General features: G+C 41.6%; 1 protein-coding gene across 16 annotated transcripts in view; it reads right to left on the reverse strand.

The window, feature by feature from the left end:
- RBFOX1 (RNA binding fox-1 homolog 1) overlaps positions 1–26945 on the reverse strand; it is a 1530248-nt gene that overhangs the window by 971777 nt on the left and 531526 nt on the right. Inside the window, exon 2 of one of the 16 annotated variants that reach the window (XM_042971128.1) lies at positions 8340–8456. The exons of the other annotated variants lie outside the window; for them this stretch is intronic. The gene's annotated coding sequence lies outside the window, so the exon portion shown is untranslated. The remainder of the gene's footprint in view (positions 1–8339; positions 8457–26945) is intronic. 16 annotated transcript variants of the gene reach the window in all.

Raw genomic sequence — 26945 nt, forward strand, 5'->3', positions numbered from 1 at the left:
ATATATTCAAGAGAAATGAAAGCATGGCTACAGAAATTCTTTTACATGAATATCCATAGAAGTATTATGCATAATGGCCAAAAAGTGGAAAAAACCCAAATGTCTATCAACTAATAATGGACAAATGAAACATGGCATGTTAATATAAGGGAATATTATTTGGCTACAGAAAAGGGAGAAAATTCTGATGCATGCTATATAACGTGGAACCTTCAAAACACTATGCCAATTTAAAAAAAAAGACATAGAAGACCAAATATTGCATTTTTCTATATATATGAAATGCCCAAAATGGACAAATCAACAGGGACATAAATTAGAACGATGGTTGCTGAGGAACAGGTGTGGAATGGAGTGAGAAGAGATGATGAGTAACTACTAATGGATTTAAGACCTCGTTCCAGAATGACAAAATATTCTACATTTAGCTGTATTGATGCTTGTCCAACTTTGTGAATATACTAAAAACCACTGAATTGTATACCTGAAATTTTTTCAATGTTTATTTATTTTTGAGAGACACAGAGAGTCAGAGCACAAGCAGGGGAGGGGCAAAGAGAGAGGGAGACACAGATTCCAAAGCAGGCTCGAGGCTCTGAGCTGTTAGCACGGAGCCTGACACAGGACTCAAACCCACAAACCATGAGGTCATGACCTGAGCCAATGTTGAAGGCTTAACCGACTGAGCCACCCACGTGCCCCTGAATTGTATATTTTAAATGAATGGCTTTTGTGAATATGAATACCAAATGATATGTGAATCTCAATAAAGAGGTTTAAAAAAACAGTGCAAAGATTTGTGTGCATGGACTCTGGAAGTTGTACAACGCACAACCTGAACACACTTAGTGGTCCTGGCCCTTTGATGTTGGCCCAAAGAGTTTAAAAAATGATTTAGTACCAATAATTAGAAAATAGAAGATATCACATTAAAATCTGGTTGTATTTGTTTTTTCTTGGAAAATCAGAAGATCTGGACCATGAGCCCTTCATCCTTACGTGTCAACAATCTGCTAGAACTCAGCAGCCTCTTCACCCAGAGCATTCACTGGCCAGTTTCCCACCAGTCTCTTTCAATACCAAACCTACAATGAGTAGTTGGCCATCATTCACAATCACTCATGCATCCTTATATTTCTCACGAAATGGCTAAGGACAAGTGAGACATTTGATCTGGCCTCTCTCCCCAGGTCACTAAGTATGGCTACAGGGGCTGTTCCTGTGATTCATGAACTCCACATTTCTGCCTTCAGTTACCAGGCACCAAATCGTTTTTTTATTTCCTGACTGCACCTTCCCCGGCACTTTCTCTTCTCACTAGGCAAAGGATGTGCCTCTATCTGTTCTTGATAAGGCCCCGTCATCCCTTATGAACTGCTTCTCCACTTCAGGATGATGAGGACGCCTTCTGTGGGTACAGATGAACTCAAGTGTCCTCAAGCAGTCTCATGTTTCCTGGGTAGTTAATACATATTCAGTGCACACCGCACCAGCAGGAGGAGGGAAGCCATAGTCTTCCCGTGAGTGAGACTGATCCTTAAGGCCAGACTAAACAAAAGCAGTGGGGTTGGGAGGAGTCTGCGATCCCAGTAAAAAGCTAGGCAATGGGAGACAAATACCTTAAGTGGTCCTGGACATTCATGGACTGTACATGTACATGTACATGTACTTGTGTACATATGTACACATCACCTGTCTTTTTATTTATTAACCAAGTACTCTTACTATGTGGTCCAGTGCTACTGAATGGTATGCCTTTGTAAAATAAAAAGATAAAATAAAATCTTACTTCTTTCAAACAATTCACTTTTCACATTTTTTTACTCAAATAAACAAAATTAGACAAGAATAAAGGAGGATTCTTCTATTTCTACTATAAACTAACAAATAGACATGCTATCATAAAGAGAAGGTAAGTATAAAAATAAAAACAACCCCAACAAAAACTTAGCTCTGGCAAGATCCCTTTGCCAGCCCAAGGCCTACCTCCCCCTTTGTTATAAGGAAGAGTGCAAAATCTCATTGAAGGTAAACTATAACCAAACAGAAAATTTCCTCTTAAGGTAATCAGGAGGCTTGGAGTGCCTGGGTGGCTCAGTTGGTTAAGCGGCTGACTCTTGATTTCGGCTCAGGTCATGATCTCATGGTTTGTGGGTTTGAGTCCCAGGTTGGGCTCTGTGCTGACAGCATGGAGCCTGTTTAGGATTCTCTCTCTTTCTCTCTCTCTGCCCCTCCCCAGTTTGTGTGCACATGCTTGCTCTTTCTCTCTCTCTCAAAATAAATAATTAAACTTAAAAAAATCAGGAGGCTTATAAAAAAAATGAAAGGCTTATCATTTCCTTGTTCTATGATTCCATATTATTTTAATTCTTTCTTTCACAGCCTAAACTCTTTGCAATGCCCCCTGGTAAACTCACAGTGCACATTAAGCAACACATTCGAGGGAAAACATAAAAATCCACTGGAGCAAGCGGAAGGATGCACTCGAAGGGGCGGGTCCTGCTATCCATCCACAATCCCACCCTCAGGACAGGCACAGGCACAAGGGATAAGGCTACTTAGCATCTTGCCTTGGTGAGTGGGAGAACTGGAATTGCAATGTTAATGTCCAGGGTAAACTTGCCTACAGAATAAGCCCACAGACCTATTTCATCAGCCTGTGGAGCTCTGTGCATTTGTGGGTGTGTGCGCACATGCACACACACACACTCAGACACTCACACACACACAGAGTCTTGCTCTGCGGACTATGAGCTTCAGGGCCAGAAAGATGTGGCAGATTCTGTCACTTAGTAGTTGAGCCTCAGTTTCCCCATATGTAAAGTAGGAATAAACATTCAACGTGGAGGTGAACTATAACGTGGATGTAAACGTATGCAACATCCAGCTGCTCAGGACCCTAGAGGGGAGCCTAATAATTGGTACCTGTTATTTTTCCAGTTCAATTTCCCTATATTGTAATATTTCAGAGCACCACTGGAGAAAGAACACAAAAGAAGAAAATTAGAGAGAGCCATTTGAAATACAGACTTAGGGAGAAGCTTTCTACCCTGTGACCTGTGGCATGTGATTAAACTCTGTGACTCTCCAATCTCATGCACGTGAAACAGTATAGGAAATGTTAAGTTATACGATTATTAACTACATAATTAGATAATAAGATGATTTTGAAATCACCCAGCACATAGTAGGTGCCCAGGGAACATGAGTTAATTCTCCACTTGCAGTTGAATCAGTTAGAAATATAAAAATCCAGTTTCACAAAGCAAGTGTATTTTCCTGAATTAATTTTCCAAATCCCTTCAAAGGGATCTCTGGATGGAGAGGCTGATCTGCTAGTCCTACCTTCAGGAGTACGCATTGTTAGTGCATTTAAAATGTACCTCCTTCTTTATTTTGAATTGTAGACCCTACCTTCTAAGCAATTTTCAAGTTAAACAGAAGACAAATTAAGGAAAGAAACCGAGCAGTAGAGGGAGCAGACATTACCAGAAACAGGTGGGTAAGGACTTCAGTGTCACGTGGCCCAGCAGCAAAGACCAAGACGGAAAGAGGAGTCGTTTCTCTCAACTGATGGAAGCAGGTAGGGCAGTCCCAATGCAAACATAGCCAGTGCTCTCAGCAGCACTGTCACAAATTCAGATGGAGAGAGTCCTTCCTGTTCTTTGCTGAAGGAGCTCTACGTAGTGTATCGAACACACAGTTCCTTCAGTGATAATGCATTGATTACATACTATACAGAGTACCCACTCTGAAATAAAGATATCCCAATGCAATCACGATACTTACTACTTTACCATCATTTCCACCCAAATATTCGTGCAGCCATCCAATGTTGGCCAGATCTATGGTTGTGACAGGTCTGCACCTGCCAAGCTCATCGAGGTTGAAATGTATGCACATGTATCAGTTACTGACCCAGAGAATAAATGGGGAGTGCACTGCTCCCTGTACTAGTGGCCAAGAGCAAACTCTCAGCCCTGCATCTTACCTGCTATGGCGGGCTGAGTGGTCCCCTAATCCCTGGAACCTATGAATATGTTATGTATGGCAAAGGGAAGTCACATATAACTAAGGTTAAAGAATCTAAAGTAGGAAGATTACAATGGATTATATCTAACCTAATCACACCCTTAAAGGGAATATTCTCTGGCAATAGGTAAGGCATGAGAAGGGCTTGACTCATCACTGCTAGCTTTGAAGGCAAAGGGAGCCACAAGCCATGAAATGTGGGTAACCTCTAGCAGCTGACAATAATCACTGGCCAAAAGCCAGCAAGGAATCAGGGACTTCAGTCCCCCAAAACACAAAGAATTGAATTTTGCCAATAACCTGAATGAACCTGTAAGTAGATTCTCTTTCAGAGGGTCCCAAGTTCCCAGACCAGCTGATACCTTGATATCAGTCTTATGAGACACAGAGCAGAGAATCCACCCAAACAAATCAGTGCCCAGACTTCTGACCCACAGAACCATAAAATAATAAGTTTGTCATTGTGCCTTTAACCCACTAAACTTGGGGCATTTACTACAATAGAAATAGCCATCGAATACAACTATGTTTATAACACTGGCTCACAGACCAGAAAAGGTTTGCAAGCAGGTTTTACCAATCTTCTGTTTAAAAAAGAAAAAAAGGGGGGGGGGATAACTAAAAAAAAAATGGTGTTTTTCATGTATAGAGGGTAGTTTAGTATAAAGAAGTCAACTCTCCTTTCAAGGCTAAGTACAGTCCTTTACTCTGTGGTGATATCCTTTCTAATTTTTTGACCTTAAATTGTCTTCTGTTTTATGACATTATGATGCAGCAGATGATTGTCTTTATCAGGAAAGACAAAATTATAGTAGTTCTATTTATGCTTTTTGGTTCCCTTTTGCATTTTTATTTATTTACAAATTTTATTTATCTGTGAAATCCTGAAGTCTGAGACCCACTGCTGTCACCAACTAGACCCTAATACCTGACCATTACTGTCCACCTGCTTGTAATCACCAGCCTCTGTCCCACATTTTTCCTTATGCTCTTCTTTCCAGCTTATCTCTTAACTCAAGCAAATGGAAAGCAAAAGCACCTCTCAAGCAACAACAACTGCCCAGACAAGACCTCAAGTCAGCTAAGACTACCCAGACCAGTTTGAGCACAACCCCTGACTCCCGCCTGTGCAGATGGACCATGGAATAACCTCTAGAATGACCGATGTTTACCTTTACCTCATTTACCTAAAATCCACACAAGGAGAAGCACAGGCCTCACAGAAGCATAGGATACGTGATGTCTGTATAGACATGTTTCCTTAAGGCGCATCCGCGATCTTATGTCCATCTCTACATATGACGACAAGGACCCCCTCTTTAAATAATCATCCTAACTCTAAATAAAAGGAACCTATTCACCCTTGCTTGAGGAATCATGGCTTTGGAAGTCATTCCCCCTGATCTTCTTTTTGATGAATATAAAGTTTACCTTCTGCGATAACTCCTCCTGGTGGATTTGTGACTCACCAAGGAGGAAACTTAACATTAGTTTGGTTACATTGCCACACATCGAACACTTTCATCTTCGAAGCCAGCAGTTGCACAAATGACAACCCAAGGGACACAAGAAACAGTGACAAATCATTTGGGGCACTTGTATACTAACTTGTCCATAACCTTCATCCGTCTGTTTAGGAAAATGGGTAGACCTGATTCTACAAAATAGATATTTCCTCAAAATTATGGCTCCAGAGCATTTTGGATTTTGTTTGAGAGCATGTGCACTTATGCGTATGGGTCTGTGTGTTGGTATAAGGGTAGTCATACCTCAAAGTAAAAGATAAGATTGCCCTGCCATCAAAATGCTATACATTCATTCATTCATTCCCTCATTTATTCATTCAACACATATTTATGGGGGTACCTACTATGTGCCAGGAACTGTACTAGGTCAAGGGGATCAATGATGAACCAAAGTAAAGTTATTTTAAACTTTCATGGAAGTTAAAATCTCATAAAGAAGACAAAAATCAATGATTTAATCTCACAAATATATGCCAAACCAAAACTGTCATCAGTGCTAGAAAAAAGAGCACCTGCAGCCATGAGACATCTCATTGTGGGGTTTCATGTGGTCTGGCTAGAGTGTCAGAGATGACTTCCCTGAGAAAATTATGGCGTAGCAAGAATCTAAAGAGCGAGGGAGCCAACTAGACAAAGCAGTGAAGACAAGTGTTGTTTGCAAATACAATAATCCCTATGTAAATGCACACACACACATTCTGAAGAGGAGAGTCAGTGTATCCTTTTTTTTTTTTTTTTTTTTTTTTATGTGGAGCTATCTGTGCCAAAAGAGGAGAAAAGACCTGAACTACTAGCCTGGAAACCTGGCTTCTATTCTCAGTGTTTTAGTATAAATGTGTCTGGTTTTGGTTTCCTCGCTTCTGAAATCTTATAGTGGGGCTCTACAAATTTGAAACCCTCTTTAACGTCCTCAAAATCCCCACACTTCTGAATCATCATCGTCATGCAGAGAAAAGATGAGCTGATACAAATAATGATGACGATGAATGGCAACAACTGATGGTACACTTACTCCGTGACAAGACACAGTGTAAATATTTTCCATCCATTAGCTCATTTAAGCCTCATAACAACCCATGAGATACATCTGTGTGGCAGTGACTGGCAAGGCTCAGTATCACTGTGAACTCTCAGCGTCCAAACACACGTGAGGAGTGTAATTCCTGACCCTCCGTGGTAGCAGTACCATGTGAGCCGATGAGTTGTGAGCAGAATTACTGTGTGCCACTTCTTGGCTGAGCATGAATTTTGGCACAATACCCTCCAGAAAACTCTTACCCCACCGCTAATGTGACCAGCAGTAATTTAGGTGGTGGCTATTTCATAAGTCTGAGTCCTACAGTTTATCTGACAAAGACCATATCCCATGTAGTTGATGAAAAATTACCTCGGTTATTTGAAGCTACTGAACTATGGGGTTGATTGTCACTGCAACATATCCTAGAGCTCACCCTGTGTAGCACACAATTATATTCAACTGCTTCTTTTTTCTTAGATGTTTTTTAAAGTTTATTTAAGTAGAGGTGCCCTGGTGGCCCAGTCAGTTAAGCGTCCGACTTCAGCTCAGGTCATGATCTCGTGGTCCATGGGTTTGAGCTCCACATCAGGCTCTGTGCTAACAGCTCAGAGTCTGGAGCCTGCTTCAGATTCTGTTGCCCTCTCTCTCTGCCCCTCTCCCACTCATGCTCTGTTTCTCTCTTTCTCAAAATAGACATTAAAAAAAAAGTTTATTTAAACAATCTCTGTACCTAACACAGGGCTCGAACTCATGACCCCAAGTTCAAGAGCCACATGCTCTACAACTGAGCCAGCCAGGTGCCCCTTTATCTGATTCTTACACATGCCAAAACCACATTCAGAGAGGCTACATAACTTCCCAAGGTAATGAAAATGATTAAGTGGCAGGGCCCCACATTGGGACTCACAGGTTCTTTCATCTAATCATTACACCAAGCTAAATGTGCGGATGCACGACCCACTGTGCCACGGGTTACTTCTTAGAGTTGTGTGATTCTTGCCATAAAAATGCACCCAACAGTATGGCATACATATTCCTCCATCATGGAACAAATGAGAGCACTAAATCAAATACAACCATCCCAAGACCCTTTGAAGATAGCTAAGAGGAAGTTGAGGAAATTTACACCTGCAGACACTTCCCCTTCCCATTCTCTAGAAAGATTCCTGGTATGCATGTAAATATCCTCTGAATTCAGAGATGAAGAGGCCTCCAGCTAGGCACAATAAAGCCAATTTAGCTTCTTAAACTGAAACTGCTTTGTGAAATAATCCTGTAGAACTCTCCACTAAATGAGTTAGAAACTAGTTGCATGGGGCTTTCATTGAATTTACTTGTGAGAGCTATATAAAGGACAATTGTCTCTGAACCAGGTACATCAAATACAGGCCTGCTACTGGGTAAAAGCTTGGAATTCTACACCACCTACACACACAAAGAAAATTAGCTTTTGATTGAAAGGAAGCACTATTGAAAAACCCCAGGGGAGGAAAAAGAAACAACACAAATGAATGACACCTACAGACAAATCCAATGGTTGAGGCCATTTGACTAAGGACTTTCTTAGTCTGAAAGGGAGAGAAAAGAACAATTTCTGAGATCATGAAAGATAATCGAACCAAATCAAAGGAAAAGTAGTCACTCTTCAAATTCTAAACAAGGAGAGTTTAAATATGCCACGTGGACATAAAATAAAAGTTCTCCACACTTCTTTCTGAGTATTTAATGCTGGTAAAAAAAAAAAATGGCAACAAGTACTCAACCCTTTCTTCTCTTGACTGTCATTATTCCAGTCGTCTCTTTTCTCCTTCCTTTTCTTTCTTTACTTTATTTAAAGATCCTCAGCCAAGACATAGGGCTACTTCTTAGTCTTCCAAACACTGTTTAAAAAAAGGGCATAAGTTGTAACCTCAGTCATTACTGAGATTTTTCTCCATACTCATGATGTAGCTACAGGTAGATTTGTATCATTCTTGCCCAGTACCGTCAAAGTGTGTTCTCTTTTCTGGCAGCGGTATTACAACTGGGTGTCATGGTTCTGCTGAAGGGGATACAGCAAATATTTGGTTGGATTTTTTTTTAATGTAAATAAAATCAAAGAATTAGAAGTAGACTATTTCATTACTATCAGACTAGTAACCAATTCACATAAGGATCTTTAATGGGTGAACAGTTGAAGAAGAGGATATTTAAGTAGTCATGTGAGAGGTAAGGGAGACGATTCATTTTCAGAAATACCAAATAAAAGCTGTGCGGTCTAGTTAACAGTGGGTTTACAACCTATTGGAAATATGTACAGCCCCTTCCCCTCCCCCCCCCACACACGCAAACAATGGGGTCCCAAACCCTTAGACACTTCACTTCCTAGTTCTTCTTCCCCTCTCCATTTCGTGGGCTTATTTAATGGGCTTTGCAATGAGCATGCACCAAAGAACAAAGGGAGGAGGGACTGAAAGTCTCTGCGTCACCTCAGGGAATGTACATTTGTTCCAATCAGCCTACATTTTGCTTTCACATGGGCATAGGAGACATCTGGATAAGGATGTAAACTCTGTGGTACTCAGCCAATGAGGAACCAGGAGAGGGACTTGTATGCTAGGAGATAAACTGTCTGCTGTAACTGCCCTGAATGTCCCTGTCCATCAGACACCAGCTCTTGGAAGAATGTTGATCAAAGCCTTGCTTCGCTGTGCTCACAGTCTCGGGGTCCCTCCTTTGATTGGGTTGATGGGTTTATTTCTAACAGTCTCAAAGGATAGGCACACAGATTGTTTCCTAACCACTGGACTAGTTTATCCTGGGGAAATCTGCCAGTTACCAAGTGATCAACTTTACTGTCATCAACAGTGGGGCGACATGACATGAATTACTTCCAGATAAGATGTAGTGGAATACAGCCAGCATCATCCATGTAGTGCTCATGAAAAAATGGCGAAGCTGAATCTAAACATATAAATCCTGATTTTTTAAAAATATTCTGCAAGGAAATAGTCCAGGATTGTTCAAAAATGTCAATATGATAGAAAGATTAAGAAAAAATTGGTAGGAGTACTTTTCTATATCAAAGGTGAGAGAGAAGACAAATGTAATGCATATATTCCTTAATTGTATCTTGGATTACAATAATAATAATTGTACCATGGCTATGTAAGAAAATACCCTTGTTTTTAAGAAATGTATGGTGAAGTCTTTAGGCATGAAGTATCCATGGCACCTGCAATTTTTAAATAGTGCAAAATATATAGTGGGGAGGGAATAAGAAGAGAAGGTCAGTGTCACAGAATGTTAACAATGAGTGAGTCTGGGTGAATGGCATATGGGTCTCCACTATACTTTAAATTTTTCTGCAGGTTTGAATGTTAAAAGTTTAGAAATAGGGGCACCTGGCTGGCTCAGACAGTGGAGTATGCAGCTCTGGATCTTGGGGTCATGAGTTCAAGACCCATGTTGAGTACAGAGATTATTTTTTTAAAAGTTTGGTAAGAAAAAATACTTTTTCCTTAAAAATCATTTTTATAGTTTCTACATTAAAAGCTTGTATTATAGTAAACTTCTAGGTTTTGCTTGTTTCTTGTAACATTAAGACTCTTTGAAGAAACCTTTTCCTCTTTCTCTACGATCATTTCATATGGTTATGAAGAGTCTCATGTAAAACCCTGCTTCTTAAGATGGGTGAACACCTCAGGTCTGGCCAGGACTTATCTTGCACCACTGAAATTTGGTTCTCTTTGCCACCAGGTTCCTGAGCTGATGGAATGTAAGTTTGCACCTGTTGTTAGAGATCTTGCTATTTCTAGGAAACAGCCTAAGAATACAGCCAATACAGAGGAATGTATAATTGTGGGAGCACATACTCCTGGCAACATCCCCTCTTGTATCTTGATTCAGCCTTACTCCCAACCTGCTATATATCTAGATGTTTCAATAACATAAGACAATATTTCTTTTTTTTTTTTAGTCATTTCAAGGTGGATGTATGTCATTTACCACCAAAAAGGTATCTGATTAATAGAAAGAGTAAAAGGAAGTCACAGAGGTGTGATACACAAAATTATGACACATTGGAGATCACTACTGGGTTAATCTATACTGCTGGTTTAACTCATGTATGGGCATTTTAAAATAAATGCTTCTTCCATTATTGCTGCATAATAAAGAATACCCTTGAGAATGGAGGTTGGTCTGTTAAAGAAAGTTGTTGTTCTCACATTTACCTTTCTGAGTGAATTGGGGTTTTCCTAATACTGTCCACTGAACACAAATACAGCTGCCTACAGCTGCCATTATCACCTGATTTTAAATGTGTAAATATATCATAACGGACTCATTCCTTTAAACAATGGGGATATAAGCAAACGTTACAAATTCCCAAGTGAAATATAAATATTTGCTATCAAATATGGCTAATACCTGTTTTACATATTGTAGTATATAATTTCACGTGTTGGGGAAAATGTATCCCACTCTGTTAAAAGTGAAAGCCTAGGGCGCCTGGGTGGCTCAGTGGGTTGAGCGTCTGACTTCAGCTCAGGTCATGATCTCACACTCCGTGAGTTCGAGCCCCGTGTCTGGCTCCGTGCTGTCAGCTGGAGAGCTGGAGAGCTGGAGCCTGGAGCCTGCTTCAGATTCTGTGTCTCCCTCTCTCTCTGTCCCTCCCCTGCTCATGCTCTTTCTCTGTCTCAAAAATAAATTAATAAATCATAAAAAAAATTTAAAAAAAAAAGTGAAAGCCTATAGTTTGAAGCTATCTGTAGACACTTTAATTAGAAGAGAAAGAATTATAGACAACCTCCACTGCAGGATAGGTCTACAATACTCACAAATACCTATTTTATACAACTTCCCCTGAAATTCTCAGCATCAGTGTACAGACTTCTACCCGAATTGTCAGAGCATCAGATTAAAAAAAAAAAAAAAAATCTACATTAGTTTTACAGTGATGGCCAGTAAGGGTGGCTTTGCTCCCTTTGAACTGCAGCAAAGAGATGCATGATTATATGAGCACACATTGATCATTGTGAGCATTCACCATTGTTTACTGCATTATCCTTGCACAGAAAAAGTTTGCATCTTTGATGTAACATAGCACAATCAAAGGAGTGGAAATGCCCCATGCAGACTATTGTGGGGAATTAAAGAGAGCTCAAAGTCACAAAGGCAAGAGCCTTCCAAAACATGTCAAGATGAAAAATGGGGCTTGAAACACTTATTTTAAGTGTAACATGGGGGGGGGGTCTATGATTCCATTCAAAAGGGATATGAAATACAAGTCAGTCAACCTTAGAATTAAAACTGAAATAAAGTCAAAGTCAATGTCAAGCAAGAAAAAGAAGATTCCAAAGTTTTCAAAAGCATGAAGGAGCTCCTCATGTAGCAACGTGTGTAGTTTAAATGCTGAATGACTGCACTGTAAAAATATTTTTTCCTTCATAAACGTGTGATGATAAAGGTGTCCTCTTCTCTAAGATAGGACACATGATGACTGAGGGAGGTGTTTAGGAAAAAACCCAGATTATGCTAGGATAACATGGCACTGCCACAGAATTTTTTTTTTCTCCTTTGCAGGAGAAAGGCTACCATTAAGGTTCTGACCATTGTGAGTATTTAAGGCATCTGGAGCCTCTCCCTTCTAAGAGGCAGAAATGACAAGTACAGAGCCATCATCAGGTGTCATTCTGCTTAGGACTCCTGTTTGTTGGCCCTTTTGCTTGAGCCTAAGTACTTGATTCCACTTTAACTAAGTAAGGCAGAGGGAAGTTACCATACTTATCAACACAGTGCATAATCCTTGCCTCAGGAAGGGAGATAATGACCAAACATCCTCCTTTGTTGTTAAAGCTAAAGCCCTGCAGGTGGGGGATCTGCTGGAGGCTGCAAGCAAAACCTTTCTGGTTTGCCTGGATCCCTTAGGGATCAACACTAGACCATCCCAGCCAGGGAGGGGAAGGATTCTCACCTTCCAGCTTCAGGTAGGGGCCTGGGAGTAACGAGGGTGCTCTATTTTATTTTTATTTTTTTTATTTATTTTTTTACTTTTTAAGGTTTCTTTATTTATTTTGAAAGAGACAGAGACAGCATAAGCAGGGGAAGGGTACAGAGAGAGGGAGAGAGAGAATCCCAAGCAGGCTCTAAACTGTGAGTGCAGAGCCTGATGCAGGGCTCAAACTCACAAAACCATGATTTCATGACCTGAGCCAAAATCAAGAGTCCGAGTCAGATGCTTAACAGATTGAGCCACCCAGGCACCCCTGGGGTGTTCTATTTTAAAAGGAAGTAAGAGGAAACAGAAGAATAAGGCTTCTTGTTGCCCTCACATACAAGTCTCATTGAAGTTAAAATAATGGATGTGTGGTTTGATCACATTCAGAATGCCACCTTTGCTGGGCCCAAAAACTCCCATCTCACAAGATTGTTGTTACGGTCTATTGAGAAAATAGATGTGATTACACTGGGCACAATGCCTGCCCCACAGTAGGAACACCCAACACATAAAAGGAAGACAAGACTTAGTTATGTTTCCTTCTGAACAATCTTTCAGTATTTGTGATTTATTCACTTAAAAAAAAAAAAGGCTCTAAACTCAGGAATCCCAAGTTTAAAAAAAAAAAATCATTGGTGTTTTTATTTTAAGTTTATAGCTTTCTCGTTTACCAACTGGACTGACAGTGATACAATCGCCTTTCTTTACAAACAAGTGCAGCCAAACTCATTAGCCTTTAACATTTTCCAATCTGATTATTTGTAGATTCCCCTACTTTTCAATGAGTAAATAAAACAAGCTGGGAATGAAACATTTATTTTGGCATCACACCAACCTAATTAAACTGCAGTTTCATTAGGCTGTAGCAGGCTGCTGAAAAATAATGTAATTGACCTATTAAAAGTTACTACTTTGGTTCAGTTTTCTGAGCTGCCAGAAATTACACTGTGATTTAAAATGCCTAGTTACCTTGACAAAACCAGCCAGAGAGCACAGAAGTAAGAGTTACAAAGAATGGAAAGAATCCAATTAGAAAGGAAGCAGGTAACAAGATGCTCTCCCCAAATCACAATTACTTGGAGGAAAGCAATAAAATGTAAAATGGAAGCTAATCAAGTTCTAGTTATTTCCTCCATTGACTAAATGTTGTTCATACCATGGGAGCAAGTGTGAGACGCTCTCCCAAAACTTAGCAGTAAGATGGTTTAATGAGCCAACAATGGTTTATTATTCTACTTGTTTGGTATCAGCAGGCCCATTGCTGGAGGAATCCACCCTTTCCCAGTCTCAGACCAGGAGTTTGAGTGCAGTTAAGCAGGCCTCACACAGCTTTCCAAGGGCGGGGCCACACAGCCCTCCAACCACACCCTGGTAAGTCCTCTGGCTGACGGAGGCAGCATAGCCCAGGATGACCAGCCTGCTGATGAGAAAGACCAAGGAGACCAGCTTCACCAGGAAGGCGGGAGTCACCCCACCCACCTTGTGGAAGGCCGAGGGGAAGCTGAGCAGGCCGGCCCCCAGCGCAGATTTCAAGAGGATGAAGATAGCACCCGGCGAGGACAGAGAGGGGCTGGCGGCCGCGGGACCTGGCTTCTCCTCGAGACCTGGGCTGCCAGCCACCGGTCCCTCCATGGCCCCAAAACCCGACTTCAAGGTCAGATAGTTGTCAGCCATCAGGGACAGGGCTCAGGCTCGCACCAGCTTGTTCAGCGGCATTTCTTGGGCCCCACTGGTGGAAGAAGGAAGGTTCTAGCTGTGTGAGTGCTCCAAGCCACCCAATCAGAGTATCGCATATTCTGACCACAGTGACTGATTCCTTTCAGGACCAATCAGAACTTTTCATGGGTCTTCTACTAGAATGACCAGGAAAGGAAATGTCTATTGTCCGGCTGGTGTTCTGAATGGAGAATGCCTGTCTCTGTTGGTAGCCATCTGCCATCTTGGAGGGAGAACTCACCTGCAAATGGAGGCAACTCCGAAGAGAGGCAGGGTGAAGATGAGTGGGAGACAGACCAAAAACAATCTATAACAATAGTCCTTCTGATGCCATATTTTTACCAATATTCCCTGCATGCTTGGAATGTCTGTACTAGGCGGAGGCCATCTTAGAATTTATGGATGAGTTCCACTGCTTCCTTCACCAGATGCCCTTCTTAAGACTACTCTGATCACCTCGTTCACTTGTTCATTCATATATCCACTCATTTAGTATGTTTTACTTCCCCAGTGCATTTCAGGCCCTTTGCTAATCATAGAGGAAATAGAAAAGGACGCACACATTCCAAAATGTTACAAAGCCTGGATTTGACTAGTTATTAATAAGATAATCATGTGCATTAATACAGAATTACATGGTGCTGTAGGAGCATTTGAGGGAAGGTCTAATTTAATGTAGGACTGTGTAAGTCAGGGAAGGTCTCTTTGATGAGGTGACAGGGATATGGGGATGTGAAGAATGAGACATGGCCAGATACTGAATGGGAAGACAGCAGGATAGAGTAGTTCTCCTGGTAGAGAAGCAGAATGCAACAGAAGATCAGTTAGAACATTCTCAAGAGGGGTAGAGCGACATGAGGTGAGGCTGGAGAGCAGCAGCAGATCCTACAAATCTGGGGAGAAAGGGGATGACTACATTCTAAATGCCAAGAGAAGACATGAGAAATTGTTATCACCCCACCATCAATACATAATCTCTCTCTGGTGATGGCATTTTGCTGGTTCATGTGTGGTACTTCTTTAAGGATACCCTGAAACAGCTAGAGGTGTTTTGAGAAGTGACTATTCTGACAGTTGGGCAAATATTGGCCTAAGATGTCACAATTTAAGTATTACAATGAATTTCATAATCCATGATTGGGGATGTCCGGGATTGATGGGTTTAGGACTTTTTATCCACCTGACTCTATCAGTAGCATTAGACCTCTGAGTTCCAAGGGCATTCAAATTGAAAGAAAAAAAAAAAATTAGTTCGAACATTTCAAGTAGCAAAGTCAAAATTAATAGCTGCTTAATTATATTTCTCCAAAATGCAGTATTATGTCATCATCACTAATTGTTAGATTTAGGATTCACAAATATTTTATGACATTGGAAGACAAATTGTATGCTGTTTTTTGCCTCTTATAAGAATTTCCAAGTGCATGGGACAAATGCTGAGAAACAGTAGCCAGTCATAAATTACTGAGTTAATTCACTTTCATAGCAAGAATGTAAAAAACTCTTTCAAACTTATGCTATATTAAAATTGTGTTATACATCAAATTTGGGTGCACTGAAAAAACTCTTTCAAACTTATGCTGTATTAAAATTGTGTTATACATCAAATTTGGGTGCACTGGGGTGCCTGGGTGGCTGAGTCAGTTAAGCATCTGACTTCGGCTCAGGTCATGATCTAATGATTCAGGGGTTTGAGCCCCGCGTCGGGCTCTGTGCTGACAGCTCAGAGCCTGGAGCCGGCTTTGGATTCTGTGTCTCCCTCTCTCTCTGCCTCTCCCCTGCTTACACCCTGTCTTTCTCTCAAATAATAATAATAGTATTTAAAAAGAAATATAAACTTGGGAGCACTTTAATTAATAGCTTATATCAAGTTTTCTCAACCTTGATATTTTGGGCCAGATAATTCTTTGGGGTGAAAAGGGCTGTCTTGGGCCTTACAGGATGCCTAGCAGCATCCCTGGCCTTTACCCACTAGATACCAGTAGCAACACCTCCCCTCCCTCCCCCAAGTTGTGTGACAACCAAAAATATCTCCAAACATTGACAAATGTCCCAGGGTTGGGGCAGGGGGGAAGGTGTGCAAAAATACCTCCGTTGAGAATGATTGGCTTTTATGAATGTCTGGGGCAAAATAAACCCTTGAAATGTCTCTGACTGTGTCAGATATATAATCCACAATTGCATCCTGGAGGGACATAACACCAAAGTCAAGAATCTGGGACACATACCCAATTTTTACAAAGTTTGAGAGTCTCCGGTAAAAACCTACCTTTAGTTCCAGGTGACCTCTATAAACCCAGCTGAGAGTCCCTCATTAATGAGCTAACCAGGACACATGAGGGAGGCCTCATCAGCAGCCAGGGAATCAATAGGTCACCTGTTTATGAGAAGGCTGTGTAGTATTTTCATAGAGAGGCAACAAGACTGAAATGGGAAGATCGATATCTGCCTTCTGCAAGGGAAGGGCCTGTCCCTAATCAGCACTTGCCCGTTGTTTGCTTCACCTCCGCTGGACCGTCAGGGAACATGGCAGAGCTCTGAGGGGAAAGGGCAAGGCTTCTTTTCCAAAGTAGCAGTCCACATGACCAGGGGAGGGGGTTCTGTGCCAACTGCCAAGATCGAAACACCAAGACAAACAGTCCACAAGGACGCTCATAAATAACCACCAGCTCTCTGCCAAAGAGGAAGGCAAGAGTATTGGGTTTGTGTTTGACAAGGGTCCTCAGGAAAGCAAAGGGATAGCTCCTGGGCAGGAGATAAATTCTAATGCACAGCTAGACTTTGCAACCCACCAAAGGGACAGCTTCTGGAAACACCGACAGAAGAGGCTTCATGAGGGATGGGCATGGTACATAGACCACTGCACTTTCAGGCTATAGCTTTGAATTAATCAGCATGCCGCGGAAGGTAGGGGTAAAGGAGGGGAGGAAAAAGAAAATGAGGCTGGAGAAACATTTGGGGCATCCTTCTAAAATCAGATTATGTCTAAAATCAGACACTCTACATCAAAAGCAAAACATATTCTTTAAATACTGCCTATGCGATTATCACCTCTAGAGAAAAAAAAGGCAAAAACCCAGATGAGATGCCCAGGGGACTGTGGCTCTGTTCATTTTAATTCTCTTCCGTTAAGAATTCAATTCCATTCAGGCATCAGTGAAGACTGTGCGTGTTTGGAAGCACATAGGCTTTGGGTGTAACAAAACATGGGTTTGAACTCAGCTCTAGTACTAAATCAGCTGTGTGGGTCCAGGGTACTTAGCAAACCTCACTAAGACTCAACTGGTCTTGTCATGTCACTAGAATGTAATGAGGAGTATCCTCGTTACATTCTAGTGCAAGGAGGTAGTCCCTACCTTATAAGTCTGTTTGGGTTTACTTTATTGGTATTTATATATTTGGGGTGACTTTATACATCTCACAACAAATATTTAGTAAAGAGAGGTCCCTCAGTACTGTCCTTATTACTCACCCTTCCTGTAACATTTCTGGTTTGGAGGGATTGAGAAAACACGTAGTTATTTCTTTGTCTTTATTTGAATCATTATGAATGGGACCATAAGGGATTATGTCTCAGGGAGCTTTTAATCTTGCATGATGTTTATTACTGTGGCTTTGCCTATTGGTGTGGCTTAATGCTCAACTATTCACTGACCACATAATTAGGAGGTAGCATTCCTCTCCAGAAAATTGGCATTGCTGGATTGTGACTCAAAATTACCTGAAAATAGTTATCAACAAGCGAAGCAAATCAAATTTGTGATGACAAAAGTCAAACAATGTAATTCCATAACAGGTAGACATGTCCACAAACCTTCACATAGAATTTGTGCTCTAAAGAGGAGTGAGGGTGATGAGTTTGGCAAAAAACATTAAAAGATACTGAGGTAGGGGCACCTGGGTGGCTCGGTCAGGGGACGGTCTAACTCTTGATTTTGGCTCAGTTCATGATCCTTCTGCCCCTCCCCTGCTCACTCTCTCTTTTTCTCTCTCTAACATAAAATTAAAAAAAAAAAAAATAAAGATATTGAAGTAAAACCAAAGTAGATGAAAAGACATTTCAGTAACCTCATTTCTGAGCAAAGGTTTTTTTTTTTTTTTGTAAATGTATATTATATTGAATGATTTTGTCATTGTTGTCTATTTGGTTTGGGTCCTAATAAAAATCTGGGAGAACTGAACTGAAATAGGAAAATTCTCTCTTTCTCTCTGTTTCTCTTGCTCTGTCGCTGTCTCTCTCTCCCTGTCTCTTTCTCCTTACTTTTTCTCTCCCTCTCATCCTCTCTCTTCTCCATAACTCTCTTTCTCTCTCTCTCTCTCAACTTCTGTCTTCTGTCTGTCTCTCTCTCACAAACCCCATAGCAGACATTCATCCATTCAACACACTATTGAGGTTCAGGATAAAATGTTTTGTGCTGAATAAAACGCTGAATTTATTTTTACTATGCATCTTTATTTATTTCTTCTAAACACCCTTAGAAGCACATCAGTGCTCCATTAGCTACCCAGCCAAGGACAGAGAGAAAAGAACACTGTCCGTCCATAAGGTAATGAATCAAGAAATACTTGCTCCCTCCTGGTATATTCCAAGGACATTATCTATGCTAACTTCTCCCTGCTCTGTGCTCAGACTCTCACACCATTCTCCATTTCAGGCCAGGACTTTTGTGTCCCTGAAAAAGAGTTTTGTAAAGACCTGCAAAAGTTTTCTTAGACCCTCGTATCACCACATAAAGACTAATGGTATTGTTTAATGTCTACCAGTGGTCAGAATGCAGGTAACTATTTGGTCTACTTACTTGTCTCCAGCATTAAATGGTAAGATTCTTGAGGACAAGGACATCGTCTCATGTTGTGTTATAACATGAAGACAGAATTCAACAAATGGGTAATAAGTGAAATGTCATCCATAGCATGTGGGCAATGATTATCTTTCATACTCCACTATCTGGTTTCCCTTTCTTCTGAGCACATGGGAGGCTCACAGAAGGACAGCACAAGCCATGTGACTACTTCTGGCCAATGGGATTTGGTGGAAGTGAAGTGTGTCACTTCCTGGCCAAAGCACTTAATAGCCAGTGTAAGACTTCTAGGACAATTTGCCCTCTGGGTGGTGTGAAAACAGTAATCAACATGGAGGTTCCTTAAGGATAAAAGCCATTTGGAATACTAAGCTATTACATGGAGCAGAGTTCCCCAGAGAGCAGCTCGGACCCTCAGGGGACTTTGATGAGCAAGAAATAAACCTGTTATGTTACAGAGATTTCAGGACTGTTTGTTACCACAGCATCACATAGCCCTCCCTGACTGATATTCCCTGAATGATACAGAGCAGACCACTGGAAGGAAGATGAAAGGAGATAGGACAGTTAAAGTTCTTAGCAATGGGTGGGCCTACTACTTACATTCCTTAAGCTATTATTGCCAAAGGTTAAGTGCCATTGGTCCATAATCTAAATCTTTGCTTTCAGCAAGGACTCAATATCACACCAGATGAAAGTATCCATCATTATTATTTTAGGCATTACTACAGACATGTCCCCATGTGACAGGGAATTTCACAGGGAACAGCAGGAAAGAATGGGGGTGGTTCAGATCCATATGGTCACTCAGGGGCCCAGGAACTGCACCATTTTCAACAAATAGCTCCCAAGGTCAAGCGAGAGTCAACTGGAGGATGGGGGAAGGAGAGGTAAAGAGAATCCCACAGGGGATTTGGGGGCCAGTCCTGAAGGTGGCATCTATCACTTCTTCCCACATTTCACTGGGGGAGACTCAATGACATTTCACCACTCAGATAAAAGGTGGGCTGGAAATGTGTCCCTAGCCAGGCAGCTCTTCATCAGTTATTTGAATTTGTTGCAAAAGAAGAGCACAAGTGATCAGCAGATACGCAGCCACTGTGCCACAGTACCCTTTAATATTGTCAGAAAGCAATTTCCCAATACCTATGAGATATCTGCTTTTGCGAAGCACCCCCCAACCCACACACTAGTGAATGCCATCCTTCCATCTAGTACAAACCTCCAAAGTTACAGTAAAAAAAAAAAAATCACTGCTTTTTTTTATGTAGCAGAAAAAATATCCTCCCACATAGGGTGAATTCAGTCACTACCTCCCTCACCCTATTAATAAAAAATAGACAAATCCCCCCTTTAGCTGGTATTTCCTCCTGGTTTAGTTCCAACATGGTTCTAGGTTTCCTTTCATGTTCCTACGAACAAACAAACAAACAAACAAACAAACAAAAAAAACCCAGCCACCAAAATAGGAGAGAGAACATTATTGCAATGTCCTCAAGTTTCTAAGACCTTCACAGAATGTATAATTGAGAGTACAATTTCAATTTGAAGTAAGTATAAATACACGAGGACCAAACAACATGTATATGTTTAATCAGGCACATAATCACTTTTAAACACTAGGGTATAATTATCTTTATCACAGTTACGATATGATATAGAGAAAATGATTCACAGAAATAAAATCAGGCTGTCTTTCTAAAGGCAGATTTTAAAGAATGTATCATAATCTGGCCTGATCACCTTGGGGGAAGTCCTGAGCCTGTCCCAAAGCGATTTCATACGGGATTCCGGCTGTTGGTCTTTAAGAGAAGATATGGATGGGAAACCTTGCCAAACTAAGATCAACCCCTTTAGGCAGATGGACGAGGCCTTTATCACTCATCACAGTGCTCTCGCTTCTGGTCTGAAAGTCTTGACAGTGAGCTGGCACTGGTGAGAATATGCAGTAAAAGCAGAGAGCACCCAACCCAGTCACGCGAGCGAAACTGGGCCAAGCTACCGTGAAAGGTACAGAGGATTTGAACAATGTGCATTATCTCAGTCATGCTGGAGGTGCCAAAGGTAACCCTGTTTTTCCACACAAGGACAATGATCCTAAGAGAGGCGACTTCCACATGATCCCACAGACAATAAGCAGCAGAGGCAAAACTAAAACCCAATCTTCCTGAGTACACAGCTCAAGCACTGGCCTCCCCGACTATAATCTGCCTGCTGAAGAGTTAAAATTCTCAAGAAGGAAAAGGAAATTCACTGACAGACGTGAGAGAGGCATTGGCCAGTTGACAATCATGCAGGCTGTCTCAACACCAATGGAAGGCGTCTTCTAGAAACGAGCTAAGTGAGAGCAGAAGCTGGAGGAACGAGAAATGTGCTTCGCATGCGTTCATCTACTGTCCTGTAGGACACCTATCCCCTCCGTGCTGGAGAAAAGGACAGCTGCAGAACTGTCCCTGTGATGCCAGTGGGTGTCACTGCCTCCCACGGTGCTCCAAAGGGAAGCTGCAGCCGGCAGCAGGGGATGGCCTGCCAAGCTCCCAGCTCTCCCTGCAGCTGAGCTCCACACTCATGCCTTCTCCACTAACTATCCCTTTCCTGAGGTGTGTCAGCCTGTGCCTGTCACAGAGTCGGCCACCTCCCGTGCTAGTGACCAGCCCCATCAGTAATGTTATCCAGGGACTCACTAGCCCTCCACACTCACTGCTTCTCAAGCTACATGTACAGTCAAAATAAGACAGATCACAAGATCCAAGATTATGGGTGATGTGGATTCAGATCGAAGGAGAGGAATTTGTAAAGCCTTTCCCAAGTCACAGCATGCTCCAAGCCTGATCCGCCTGAATGGCCAACGTCCCCCAGTCCTTTTACTTAAGAGACAAGCCAGGGTAAGATCGCACATCCTTTTTTCTTTCTTTTTTTAATTTATTTTGAGAGGTATACAGAGAGTGAGCCTGGGAGCTGGAGAGACAGCGAGAATCCCAAGCAGGCTCAGCACTGTCAGCACAGAGCTCGACACGGGGCTCGAACCCAGCAACCGTGAGATCGTGATCTGAGCTGAGATCAACAGTCACACACTTAACCCACTGAACCACGCAGGTGCCCCTAAGGTAACATCTTTAAAGAAGCACCTCAGAGTGGAAAGAGCCCCAGCCCAGAGCGGGAGAGAATCACCCTTTATCACTTTCTAGGAGGAGAGTCTGATATCTGCAGCAGTGTTCAGCAAGGGATGTGTGTAACAGCCAGAGCCACTCCGCCAAGCTCCATGTCTGCTGGCCGCTTTAATGCCAACTCCTCAAAGGGCACTGTCTCCACCCACATGACAGCGACTATAAAGTCTAGGGTAATGGGTCTCTCGCTCCACTACCGGCACTGTAAGGGGATCAAGGGGAAATTGAAGAGTTGTCTGCTTTCTACAGAAGGACACAGTGCTGTTGACCTGCTTTCTTAATAAAGTGAACCCACCTAGACAGGAGTACAAGGTCCCTGAGGGAAGGTATTCATTTTGTTCACTGCTAAGTCCCTAGTATAGTGCTAGGGACACAGTAGACACTTAATAAAACATTTACTGAATTAACCTCCATGAAAGCAAATGCAAGCAGTTTAAAAATGCAGCGCCTATCTGGAGAAGAACTAGAAACAATGTCTGCCTATGGTTCATGCTAAATAGTGTTGCAATGGATTAGGTGTGTATGTGTGTGTATGTGTGTATGTGTGTGTATTAAATGTGTATGTATGCATATGTAACATACATACATACATATATACATACTTAGGAGAGGGGAGTGTCTGTCAGATAAGAGCCCAATCAAAACTAAACATTCTTATTACTTTCATGTGTACAGTTTTTTTTTGTTTTGTTTTGTTTTTGTTTTTTTTAAATAAGCTCTACGTCCAATGTAGGGCTTGAACTCACAACCTCGAGATCAAGACCCACACGCTCTATGGACTGAGCCAGCCAGGAGCCCCTCACATGTACAGTTTTGAGTCTGTAAGTAGAATTAAAATTTTTTAACCTTTAACATTTCAAAAGTAACACAAACTCATTAAAGAAAATGTGCAAAATACATCATTAAATATTCAACAACTTGTGGGTGTCAAGGGGTTATTTTGTATCCCGTACAGACCTTAATACACATCAGTTGCTTAAATATTCATTATGAAATTAAACATTGCTACAAAGTACTTAAACGATGTTATTAAGTTCCCACTATGTGAAGTGATGCAACATTCTGCAAGAACTGCAATAGGACTTTATGGACTAACAAACAAGGGCCTAGGACACCTGCTAACTACACATTTGAAGAAAAATACTGTGTATCATTTCTTTAATATTCGAGTGAAATATACTTGCACATGCAACGTAAAGCCACAAAAAATGCACAAAGTGATCACCAAATTGTTAACAGGGAGGAGGAGAGGAGTAGCATTGTGTAATTTGTATATAAAATTATAATAATCATAATAACAGAAGTGATTAATCAAACATTATCAAAATTTGTGAAAACTGAGAAAAGAAAAATCATCCTCAGTCAGACCTCCCACGATAATGACTAATGTTTTTAACATATCCTATTTTATAAATCCATTCAAGGGATATTTACTGAATGTCTGCAACGGGCCCAGCATTCTGTAGGTGCGTTCCTCTTTTTGTCTGTGTAATAAATATTTCCTGACAAATCCTTTCCCCCATTCAATCAATTTAATGAGGCATGCCTCCAGGAGGCGTAGGAGAACCCCAAGATTCTCCATAATGAGCAGATGATCGGTAAGGATTCGTAGAGAATTGGCAGGCAATAGGTCCTTGTATTTCTCAATCAAAACCTCTCCTCCCTCTTCCACCACCTCACCTCAATGCACACACCCCCTGCCTCTTATTTCATTAAAGCCTAAAGAATCAAGTCAGGAAGGAAAATACATTTGAAACATGCACAGTACACAAAGCACTCAGAGCACGAGGACTAGGCCATAGATCATGGCTGCCTAGTATCGATTCCTGAAAGGAATGCCCTCCCAGGTTAGAATGCTCTGTTCTCTCTGGAATGCTGCCCCCCACCCCACCCCACCGCCAGTGTCTTTTTTAGGGCACCTTCCTCCTTCTTCTTGCCCTCCAGTCCTGCCCAGGTTCTCGGGGGCCCTCAGAACAGCTCATATGACTATGGGAAGAGCCTCTGACAATCTCTGAAGAGGACTTGTGGGAATAGACCCCCTTTGTTTGCAGTTATCAAAACAAATTATGCGCTACATGCCTGAGATGATGTTGACTCCAAGATGTCCTCCCTGGGGTCCTGCAAACTCACAAATGTGAATTCCAGTCTTTTGTAGTGTAAAGGCCAATCGAAAGCACACACTGATCTGAATAGAGCCTGCTTCTTAGCGATTCCATGGGGAATCTACATTTAAAGTACAATAACATTATTCTGAAAACGGGGTGATTAGTGGCCCTGAATAAGGAGCTACAGTACTCTTATAATCAATGTTTCTAGAAGGTTAGCATCTAACTGTTCGAAACCTCTTCCTTTTCCCCATCCCTCCCTTAACCAAGGTGGCCATCAAGGACAGTAGTTCAAAGCTAATTGAGTCTTTAAAAGTAAAATAGTTATAATAATTGAAGAAAAAAATATTAGCTATTGCCACACTTAAACAAATGCCACATGGCACATAAATACTGCCATCTGCTATAACTTTTCCTGAGTAGGAAGCTGGCAGATATTGCATAATATCTACATATGACTGATAATTTTTAGCCAAGTCTAAATAAAAAGGTGCTTTGTCTTCATGTACTGCTTAAAAAGCTAGAGATACATAAGATTAACAATAAAGCAGGCTCTCAGTGTTTACTTCTCTCATTAAACATATGCATAAAAATTACGTGTGTGTGTGCTTATATGTGTGTCTTTGAGCCTTGTTTGAGTGCAAACTTGATCAATAATGCTATACATTTCTATCTTTTGTATAGAAAATGCTCCATTTTACCCATTTGGAGGTGTTCCAGGAAGGCCTAAAGTACAAGGCTTTGCTTACACAGGGTGCACTGAGAGTTAATGCAATAAAAACACTCACTTTCAGAAGGAAAGTGTATTTTACAGTGAAGGGGGTCCATTACACAGTGGAGATAATTTGTACAAACTGAAAAAAATAAATCCATGGTCAATGAAATTGTGTCCTTGTAGAACACTTCAAGTTTCCTAATATATGATGGAATTAGTGTAGTCAGATTTCATTGAAGCACATGGCTCCGCGGTCCATTATTTAAACAGCTCTGTCAGTCATGAAAGAATACTTCAAGTGCATGACAACAAAATGCTATCAATACTGAAGGTCGTCCTCTAAATCAGAAGGGAACGCAAGGGTTTCCTAACGACTTCTCCTCAAACAAATTACCGGGAGGCCGAACCAAAATGAATTTTATTATTGAGGACAAGTGAATTGTACAGTACTTATAGCAAACACATTAGAAGATTAAAATTGATTGAAGGAGACTGGATTTGAAAAGATATAAATAGGGAAGACAAGAAAAAATCTGTTCAAAGTGAACTTATGAAAAGGGCTGTAGAATTCAGCCACTGGCCAATGGCTTTCAAAAACGATGCTTCGCTTTTCTCTGGAAAGGGAAGGAAAGATGCTGGACTGTGGATGGTGGTGAAGGTTATGCATGGGTGTGCTGAGGGCACAGGGTAAGCACCCACAGAAAACACACAGCAGAGACATATGGTAGACAGGGTCCCTGTGGCAAAAATCAGACTTTGCCACGTGACTATGTGACCTGCTTGCAACTTACCAAAGGAAAGTTGAGCTTAACTCCACTTCAGCAGTCTGACTAGGGATCTTCAATCCCTTCAAGAACTGCTGAGGAAAACACAAATCACCCCTGCACTCATTAGCCATGGGACAGTCCAAATAATACAAGACAACACTTCTTAACGGCTCTCCATGTGGCAAGCATTCTTCCACGTGCTTCACATGAACTGACTAAATCTTCACAACCCTAGAAGGTGGCTGCTGATACTATCCCCATTTTATAGCAGAGAATACTGAGTCACAGAAGCATAAAGGAGATCCCCTGTTCACAAGGAATATCAAGAGGCAGGCACAGTGTTCAAAGTTGGGCTGCTGACATGAGAATCTGGGTTCTTAATTATTGTACTTTAAGAGTTCATCTCAGTAACCAAACCACCCACCCAAATGGGTCCTGGGATGGAAAAGAAAGTAGGGCAAAGACTTCTGGTATTCTGAGATGCAAGTTCAATCCACACCTCTGTTCTGGGAAACTGAATAAGGTATATGCTTCCAGTCTCCACAATGGCCCCTGAGGATCGCCACCTCATGGCATCCACACTCCTGTACCTCACATTGTATCACGGCTGGTCTGCTTGCAGAACACAGCAGAAGTGATGATATGTCACTCTGAGATTGGGTTACAAAACATTGACTTCTATTTTAGAGCCTCCCTCTCTCTTTTTCTTTCATTCTCCCCTTTCCTCCCTCTTTTCCTCCCCCCCCCCCCACCTCCCCATCGCTGCCTTTCTCTCTCAACACTCACTCTGGGGAAGGCCAGCTGCCAAGTCACCAGGACACTCTACTAATCATGCAGAGAGGCCCATGTGGCAAGGAACTGAGACCTGCCAACATCCACATGAGTGAACTAGGAAGCGGATCCTCCAGCCTTAATGTAATTGCTACCCCTGCTGACAGCTTAACAACAACCTGAGGAAGGAGGGTCCCTGAGCCAGAAACACCCAGCTAAGCCACTCCCAAGTTCCTCACCTTCAGAAACAATGTGGGATAATAAATACTTGCTGTTTTAAGAAACTCATCTTGGGAGTAATTTGTTATGCAGCATTAGATAACTAATACATGCTATTACCTGCAAA

The sequence above is a fragment of the Panthera tigris genome, chromosome E3, assembly GCF_018350195.1.
Source record: "Panthera tigris isolate Pti1 chromosome E3, P.tigris_Pti1_mat1.1, whole genome shotgun sequence".
Classification (NCBI taxonomy): Eukaryota; Metazoa; Chordata; class Mammalia; order Carnivora; family Felidae; genus Panthera; species Panthera tigris.